The sequence below is a fragment of the Chelonia mydas genome, chromosome 1 (assembly GCF_015237465.2).
Source record: "Chelonia mydas isolate rCheMyd1 chromosome 1, rCheMyd1.pri.v2, whole genome shotgun sequence".
NCBI lineage: Eukaryota > Metazoa > Chordata > Testudines > Cheloniidae > Chelonia > Chelonia mydas.
In genome coordinates, this window is record NC_057849.1 from 58,336,225 (window position 1) to 58,345,470 (window position 9,246).

A 9,246-nucleotide genomic window follows, 5' to 3' on the forward strand; every position below is an offset into this window, starting at 1 on the left:
CTTCATGTTGTTAATTTGTTTTAGGACTTCACACTCCCTTTTACTAAGAAACACTGTGTGAATTCTTATTTACAAACTCCATCTAACAAGTTCAGGCTTGCAAGAAATTGCTTCCCTTGCTGTATACCTTGTCTAGGCATTTAGGAAAGTCATGATTAGTGCATTTCCTATTCTGGGGTAATTCCTCTGAAGGGTATAAAATATCTTGGTAACACTTGAAAATCACAGTAAATTAATTATTATGCTAAAAGTAACCGCAGTTCCTAAGGCACTGCTAGACATACAGCATTACATCCACAGTCACATGAACCAAATTTGCAATGCAGAATGACATCGGAATGGAGCTCTTCTCTGCTGAGAGGGCTAAAAAGGATACTAAAAAGAATGCACTTCTGTTTGTTACAGTGGTAACTTCTTAATATGCAGGTCCTGAAAAGTCTCATTAACCTTTCAGATAAGCTTTTGGAAGTTATATATAAGTACCTATATTCAATTCTGTTGTAAATTTGTACAGAACTGGAATCCTTTTAAAGCATTTATACACTACGGACAACTATGTAAATCAGAAATATTGCCATATTACCATAACAACTACTTTGCAGTCATTTCAAGAAGAATCTGCACTTTGTTGTGCCTAAAGTAGCTATCTTGGACTAATATATACTTTTTTGCTTTAATGGCATTTTCTGAGATACATATTGAGAACTGGAAGTCATTTAGTATTTTATTTATTCTCTACCTTCATCCCATCACATAAACACTCCCCCAAAATGCTCCCTAATGGATTTGTATTTCCTTTCACTAGATATTTCAGGGCTTGTCTACACCTGAAAGGCTACAACGACATAGCTGTGCCCATGTAAACACTACCTATGCTGACAGGAGGGAGTCTCCAGTTGGTTTACATAATCCAGTTCTTCCGTTGACCTAGCACTGTCTACGTTGGAGGTTAGGTCAGTTTAACTATGCCACTCAGGGGTGTGGATTTTTTACACCCCCTGAGCAACGTAGTTAAGCTGACTTAATTTTCTAGGGTAGACCAGGCCTAATTTACAAGTGCTCTGCAGTAACTGACAGCTGCTCTCAATTAAAGTAGCTCTGACTAGTAACATATTTAGTGTGTGGGGAGGGAAAGCATTCTCCCACTCAGATGGAGTACTCAGAGCACCAGAGCAAGGGCTATGCACCACCTCAGTTCCACTTAAGCCATAGTTTGAGGGATTAAGTAGGATGTAAGTGGTACAGAGTCCTGTGTTGCACAGAGATGAATTGCACTGTCAGGAAACAGAATGTTCTAGACATGTGGTGGGAAAACTGCGGGCCGCACGTGGCCTGTCAGGGTAATCTGCCGGCAGGCCACAAGACAGTGTTTACATTGACCGTCCACAGCTCCCAGTGGCCGCAATTCAATGTTGCTAGCCAATGGGAGCTGCGGGAAGCAGCGCGGGCCGCAGGGATGTGCGGCCCGCTGCTTCCCGCAGCTCCTATTGGCTGGGAATGGCGAACCATCACCACTGGGAGTTGCGGGCGGCCATGCCTGTGGATGGTCCATGTAAACACTGTCTCACAGCCCACCAGCACATTACCTTCATGGGCTGCAGGTTGCCCACCACTATTCTAGACTGTGACATAACAGGTTATTTTTTTTAAAAAAAAAGTAGAAACTTCTTTATGAAAGTAGAGGTGCGACAATAATATCTTGCATTTACATCAAATCTGTCATCTAAGATCTCAAAGTAAAACAAAAGTCACAAGTGTTTCAATTCATGGCCATGTGCAAACTGCAATCCTGGTTATATTGAACCTCCCCTCATGGAGAAGGTGTCTTCTGAAATAAATAAACTTCATTGTGTAAGAGGATTCCATAGTATACCCATATAAAATACGGAACCCTTGCAATATTGTGCAAATCCTGAATCCATACATTGCATGGATATCACAAAGCTCCTCCACCAAAATTCCACTTTCTAGGTGAGTTTGGCTTTTGACATACAAAATGGATTACGACCATGCTTTATTTTGAATTGCACAGCTCAAGCCTTTAAACAATAGATTGTCTTTGTCATAGTGACCACTGTACATAGGGGTCTCAGGTTGGGCACCCAAAAATAGAAGCATCCAAAATCACTGGTCATTCTTGAACCTATGTGCTTCGTGGAAGGTCGACTGCTCCTTCAACTTCAATGAAAGTCAGCAGTAGTGGAAGGCGCTGAATACTTGCCATATGTTGTTCAGCAGGATCAGGCCCAAAAGAAGCAGAGAGAGACACAAGTGATAGCAAAATTAAACCAAAAGCCAGGAAGAGCAAAGATGACAATAAAAATGAGGGACTAAAGAAGACAAACCAGACAAACCAGGAAAACCTTTTGTCACCCTGCCCCCCCCTAGCTTTTACCTAGAGAGGCTCCGGCCCGGCGCGCACCGGGGCAGGGCAGGCTCCCTGCCTGCCTGCCCTGCCCCCGCACCGCTCTAGGAAGCGGCCGGAACCTGGGAGGGGGTGGGGCACAGGGGTCTTTGTGTTGTGCTGGTCGCTCCTCCAGGTACCTCCCCCGAAGCTCTCATTGGCCGCGGTTCCCCGTTCCCGGCCAATGGGAACTTCAGGGGAGCACCTGGAGGAGCGGCCAGGGCAACACACAGATCCCTGTGGCCCCCCCAGATCCCGGCCGCTTCCCGGAGCGGTACGGAGGCAGGACAGGCAGGCAGGGAGCCTGACCCCCCCGAACCCCTCCTGCAACCAAACCCCCTGCCCTGAGCCCCCTCCTGCACCCCGACCCCCTGCCCTGAACTCCCTTCTGCACTCCACACCCCTCCTGCACCCCAACCCTCTGCCCTGAGCCCCCTGCCACACCCTGCACCCCCTGGGAGCAGGGAGGGGGCAGAGTTGGGGTGGGGATTTTGGGGAAGGGGTTGGAATGGGGGCAGGTAAGGGGACAGGTGGGGCCTCATGGAAGGGGTGGAGTGGGGGCAGGGCCGGGGCAGCAGGGGGGAGGGGTCAGTGGTGCAGCCCTGATGCCAGTGTACTAGTCCTCATGTGGCCCTCGTGGTCATTTGGAGTTTGAGACCCCTGTTTTAAACAAAGTCAGGAGCAGTACAATCTGAAGACGTTTCAGAGATAGTGCAGAACCACAAACGTTCCTTGGAAAGGTTTATCAATCCAGTGTGCCGGAAGACTGTGGAAAGACGGGAGGGTGGCATTCTGGGTCCACTGGCAGTATGTGCTGTGAATGAGCAACAGATGGGGTCTCTAGCATCAATAGCACTTTCATGCAAACTTGCTCACATAGCAGGCGTCATGGTATTTATAGAAAAATGGTGGGAAAGGAGTTGATAAGTTTCCGTCAGTCTCGTTTGCCTGTTGTCACTAATTGGGTCAGGTTCTACCACTGGCAGCTCACCAGATTTCTGTGTGGGATTCAGCCGTTGAATCCCCAGGTGTCTAAAGCCTTCTCACCTCCCTCTGGATTCTGAACAGCATCTAGGCATTGCCCTGGTCTTTGGGCCACGAGGCACCACTCTGGGGTGTCAGATTCTCTATCTAGCATCCCATCAGGAGAGCTGCAACCTTATGATCCCTTGCCCAGGCCCTGGAACCAGTGCTGAGCCCTAAGAATCCCACTGTAGCTGAAACATACCCTTTCCCAGAACTCCACCCAAAGGTGTGAGTCTTCTGGTTTTCCTTTTTAATGGGCCACGTGGGTAGGTTTCGCATATAGCACAGAAACACTTTGCACAGGATTCTAACACCCTTGTTCTTTACTAACAGATAAAGCACCGAGAGTACAGATCATTTAGAAAACAGCAAACATCCTAAATGCAATGCTCTTGACCATAGGTGCCGACTCCGTGGGTGCTCCGGTGCTGGAGCACCCACTGGAAGCTCCCTCCCCTTCCCCGCAGTGCCTCCCGGCGGCTCCGCTGATCAGCACCTCCTCCTCCCTCTCAGTGCTTCCTGCCTGCTGTGATTAGCTGTTCTGCGGCATGTGGGAGGCACTGGTGGGGAAGAGGCAGAGCAAGGGCGGGGCACGCTCAGGGGAGGGAGTAGAAGGAGGTGGAGAGGGAGTGGGGGCAGGGGCAGGGGTGGGCAGGGGTGGCGACCTGGGGGAAGGGGTAGAGTGGGGCTGGGGGTTGGGCCTGGGGTGGAGCGGAGGTCGAGCACCGCCCGGCATCTAAGAAAGATGGTGCTATGTCTTTGGAAAAGCATCAGGCTTCCTTTGGAAAACCATCTGTGTTCAGGCAGGGTTTCCCCTGCCTCATGCAGCTCCTCTCTGCAAGTACTAGTGAAAAATGGCTGAAGAATTCCAAATAGAGCAGCTTCTGCCCTTTTACAACCTTCCAGTCCCTCTATCAGAGGACCTCCTGCTTAGCCTCCTTAGGTGATCAGAGACACCTACCAGGTGACATCATTGCCAGACAGCCTCTCCCACTAGCCATTTCTTTGAGTAGGAACTATCTTATTGACTAGAATGTTTGCACTGGAATAGAGGACCATACTGATGCAATGACCATCTATTGTCACTTTACCTTGGAATTTCAGTCCAAGATGCAGGTAAAAACTCAGAGAGAAGGCAACTAGCCACACATTCAAATGGAGTTTGCAGTTTGGTAAAGATACATACAGAGAACATAAGAACAGCCATACTAGGTCACACCAAAGGTCCATCTAGCCCAGTATCCTGTCTTCCGACAGCGGCCAATGCCAGGTGCTTCAGAGGGAATGAACAAAACAGGTAATCGTCAAGTGATCCATCTCCTGTCACTCATTCCCAGCTTCTGGCAAACAGAGGCTAGGGACACCATCCCTGCCCACCTTGGCTAATAGCCATTGATGGACCTATCCTCCATGAACTTATCTAGTTCTTTTTTTGAACGCTGTCATAGTCTTGGCCTTCACAACATCCTCTGGCAAAGAGTTCCACAGGTTGACTGTGCATTGTGAGAAGAAATACTTCCTTTTGTTTGTTTAAAACCTACTGCCTATTAATTTCATTTGCGGACCCCTAGTTCTTGTGTTATGAGAAGGAGTAAATAACACTTCCTTTAGACTTGTAGAAATAACTGTCAATTATACCCCCCTTACTCTTCTCTTTTCCAAGCTGAAAAGTCCCAGTCTCAATAATCTCTCCTCATATGGAAGCTGTTCCACACCCCAGTCATTTTTTGCCCTTTCCTGAACCATTTCCAATTCCAATTTGGGATGGGGCGACCACATCTGCACGCAGTATTCAAGATGTGGGAGTACCAAGGATTTATACAGAAGCAATATGATATTTTATGTTTTATTATTTATCCCTTTCTTAATTATTCCCAAGATTCTGTTTGCTTGATTGACTGCCGCTGCACATTGAGTGGATGTTTTCAGAGAACTATTCACAATGACTCTAAGATCTCTTTCTTGAGTGGTAACAGCTAATTTAGACCCCATCATTTTATATGTATAGTTGGGATTATATTTTCCAATGTGCATTACTTTGCATTTATTAACACTGAATTTCATCTGCCATTTTGTTGCCCAATCACCCAGAGATTTCATAACCTCAGACAGAACTCATGCGTTTTACACACAGCCCAAATCTGCGGAAAAAGAAAGGGACTGGTTTTCAACTGGTATATCATCCCCCAGGGCATTAACAGCTAGAACTTCCATAGTCTCAGCTAGGCTGCATACTATCTCAATCTCTGTGTACAGTGAGTCTTTTAGTGTTTGTGGATGGACTGAAATTCTGAACACATGGTGTTCCTTGTTAACACTTACCATGCTACATTTATAAGCTTTCAAATGCCTTGTCATTCTGCTTTCTCACAGCAGGTGTTCCGTATACAAACACAGCACTCCCTTGAGGAATTTAAGCTTTACGTAACTAATATTCAACTATAGTTGGTTCTGGTCACTGACTCAGAAAAATTATCCTAGAAGGATTCTGTTTTTCTCATTGTATCTGATAGTGATTAAAATTGAGCCCTGGTGCCACATGAACACTGAGGGTAGCGTGGCTGGTTTAAATCAACCAGTTAGTACACATAACAAGCACGGCAGGTGTAGCTGCCTTGCAACGAATGATAGAGAACCAAACATGTATTTGGACAGACTCTCAAGCATACCCCCATATGGTATGTTATACAAATAGATTCTGAAGCTCCTATTCAATAGGTCTCCTAAAATGTATTTTAAAACTTAAAACAAACAATCAAACAAAAACTGAGCAGGAGAGGATCTATTCTCTCCTTTCCTCTCCCATCTTCAACAAGGCCTCCCTTTCTAGGCCTTTCCTCTTCGACTTTCTGCAATTTTTTCTTTTAAACTAGCTTCATTTTGCGTCTCTCACCCTTACAGTTATGCCTGTTTAAAGCTTCTTTCCATTGCTGAGTTGCTACCATCAGGGCTCAGATATGTTCCAACACTGCTGGGGTTACCAAGGGGACATTTGCCCCCTCATCCCTCCCCACAAAAAAATCTTCAAGGATGCCAAATGCATAGGTGCTGGAGATAGGGGATGGGAATGACCCTTTGTCCCCCACCCCCTATTAAAAACTGAACTTCAGGTCCTGACTGCTGAACATGGCTGGGAGGAAGTGTGCTGCAGCCTGGCCAGCACTCGGGTCCCACTCTGCTGCATGTGCAGGATGCTGGCTGGGTGGTCCCACTCTGCTGTGCATTGTCCCATGTGAAGTGTGCCAGTTGCGTCGTGTTTTGCGTGTGGCATGCGGCCAAGCCCTCATCTTCTGCCAGCCGCCGAAACTGCAGCCGCAGCTTCTCTCTACGCTGGGCATCGGCTGGGTCCGGGAAGCAGGATGGCTCCATTAATCAAAGGCCTGGGGCTCATAAGCTGGGAGGGCAAGAAGCTGCTGGGGAGGCAGGGGCTCTGGGAGAGCTGGACTGTGGGCAGGGGGAGGGGAACCAGACTCTCCCAGAGAGTTGGATTGGGGATGGGGGGGAAGGCAGGGACTCTGGGAAACTCAGGCTGTGGGGGTCTGAAGCAGGAGCTTTGGGGGAGTCTGGTAGAGGGGGAGGCTGGGGCTCCAGGCGCCCCAAAATACCCACTTCCCCTGACCCACATAATACAATCCTAGAGCTGGCTCTGTGCTCCAGGACCCTTTGAAGCTCCTCCTTCTTCAAGTGATGGTCAGGAACCTCTGGTGCTGGTTACTGGCCTCAGTGAAGGAGAGAAAATGTTTGAGGAACTGAGTTAGTGAAGTCAATAGAGGCAACAATTTTATTATTTATTTTAATGGAGGCAAACAGAGGGGAAGGGCTTAGTAGAACAGTACTAAACTATATTTATTCACATGACCCTGCCTCAGCCAATCAGATTGTTTGATCTTTGAACGGTTTAAAATACATGCGTGTACAGCTGTCTATAGACACACATACTACACTATAATTAAGAGTAAGAAATATGCATAACACTGGAATTATGCAGTGTAGAAAGAAACTTGCCTCTAATGCATCTGTGGCAATTAGGTTTTTTTTTCTTAGTACAGAAAACTTGTTCATTCGTACGTTAACTCAGCTGCTGCTCCTGAGACATTTGCTAACATCAAACATAATAATAAAAATGAAGCCCTCTAGCAGAGTGGACACCCGTTTGGGCCCAGAGGGGTTTAAAATAGACCTGGGAGAGGAGTGGGGCAGGGAAAAGCTGGGCTGATTGGCAGAGCAGCTGAGGGCCATGCCCCAAACAAACCCAGCGGGCCTTATAAAAGCCAGGGAAGCCCCGAGCAGAAGAGCACTCTCTCTCTCTCCTGAGAGGGAAGGACCTGGCTGCAGGGACCTAAGTAGAGGACCTAGATTAGAGCAGGGCTGGGGAGCTCCAGCCAGGAAAGCCCCAGGCTGTGGCCTAGCATTAGGCCCAACAGGTACTGGGGTTGCAGGGGACAGCCCAAGGTTAGACAGAGGCAGCAGGTCCAAACCCAACCTTGCCGGTGATGAGTGGCTCATACTGCAGCCTGCCCCAGGGCGCGGGGGCTAGCTGGTGATTGGTAGGAGCCTACGACTGAGGTGAGGTAGGGATAGTGGGGGTTCCCCTGGGAGGGGGAGACCCAGAGCTGTGGGGTACTGCCAGGAGGCAGCACCCAGTGAAAGGGGCACCGGGGACCTGGGAGGGACATGCCAGCAGTAAGGCCAGACACCAGCCTGTGCTCCGGAGGGCTGGTGAGCTAATTCCCTCAGATGACCAGCAGGAGGCGCTGCCAGTGAGTCTGCGCCCCATGACAAGCCCCTTTGTATTTTCACAGTTTAAATGAATTGTGAAAGAGCGACCCAAAACACCACATACAGCGGCTGTGTTACTCAGAGGAGCAATGAAGACAGCTAATTGGTTCTGGCTTGCCCCACTTGGCATGTAGCAAGTGCCATTTACTACAGTACCTGTGACCGCTTGCAGAAATCCAAAGTTCTCAACAATACTTTGCAGGTTCATTCTTGCTTATTTTATGTCACAGCAGACTGGCATATAAACAACTCAAAAGTTATTTTTTAAAGGGGCCACAACCTAAAATTAATATTGGTCTTTCCTTGCTCAAGAGATCCATGTTGGAGGTTAATTATCGAGAAGAAATGGGCTGAATGGCTTGAAATTTAATCCTGCAACTCCCAGACCAAATGGGGATGGGTTTGAAGGAGTCACCGTGACAAAGTTCTTTAACTCTCCAGGCTGCAGGTGTCAGGATATGTTGGGTTTTACAGAAGCTGAGCTGGCGCTGGAGCCATCATCTGTTGCATTCCTGGGCTTGTGCAGTTTGGAAAGGTGTGGATTTTTTTCAGCTGGGTGAAAACCAAAGTGCAGCTCAAGTAAGGAAAAGAGAAAAATCACCCCCTTTGCTATTTCTGTATATTGTACTCTTTTTCCTGTCAAATATATATGCTAAAATGATCATTGTAATAAACATTGTGAAAGAAGGTAAAATTGTCCCTTGTTTTACTTCCACAATGAATCTGTATTTCTGTCATTTGTCTGCATCACAGACCCTGATGGTACAAAACAATATTCAAATCAGAAATGGCCTCTACCCACACTTTTGAAATCACTGGCTTCTAGGTTAAGATGCAGATTAAAAACTGTAGTATACATGGCCAGTAGAGATGGATTTGGATTTTGTGTCCAGTTGTTATTGGGCTCCAAGCAACTTGGAAATTTTGAACCCCAAATTTGGGGTTATTTAGAATCTTGGATTTACACACCCGTATTAGAGCGCTAAATGGCTTAGCCCTCAGTACAAGTTACATTTGCACGGTGATGTGGACAGAAA

The 9,246-nt window shown here is 47.4% G+C and overlaps 1 long non-coding RNA gene across 1 annotated transcript; it reads left to right on the top strand.

Annotated features, from left to right (window-relative positions):
- The first annotated feature begins 7,798 nt into the window (after positions 1–7,798).
- Positions 7,799–8,804, top strand: LOC122461662. The gene is made up of 3 exons (XR_006283749.1): positions 7,799–7,854; positions 8,233–8,411; positions 8,522–8,804. It is a non-coding gene; the product is annotated as an uncharacterized LOC122461662 (long non-coding RNA).
- The last annotated feature ends 442 nt before the right edge of the window (positions 8,805–9,246 follow it).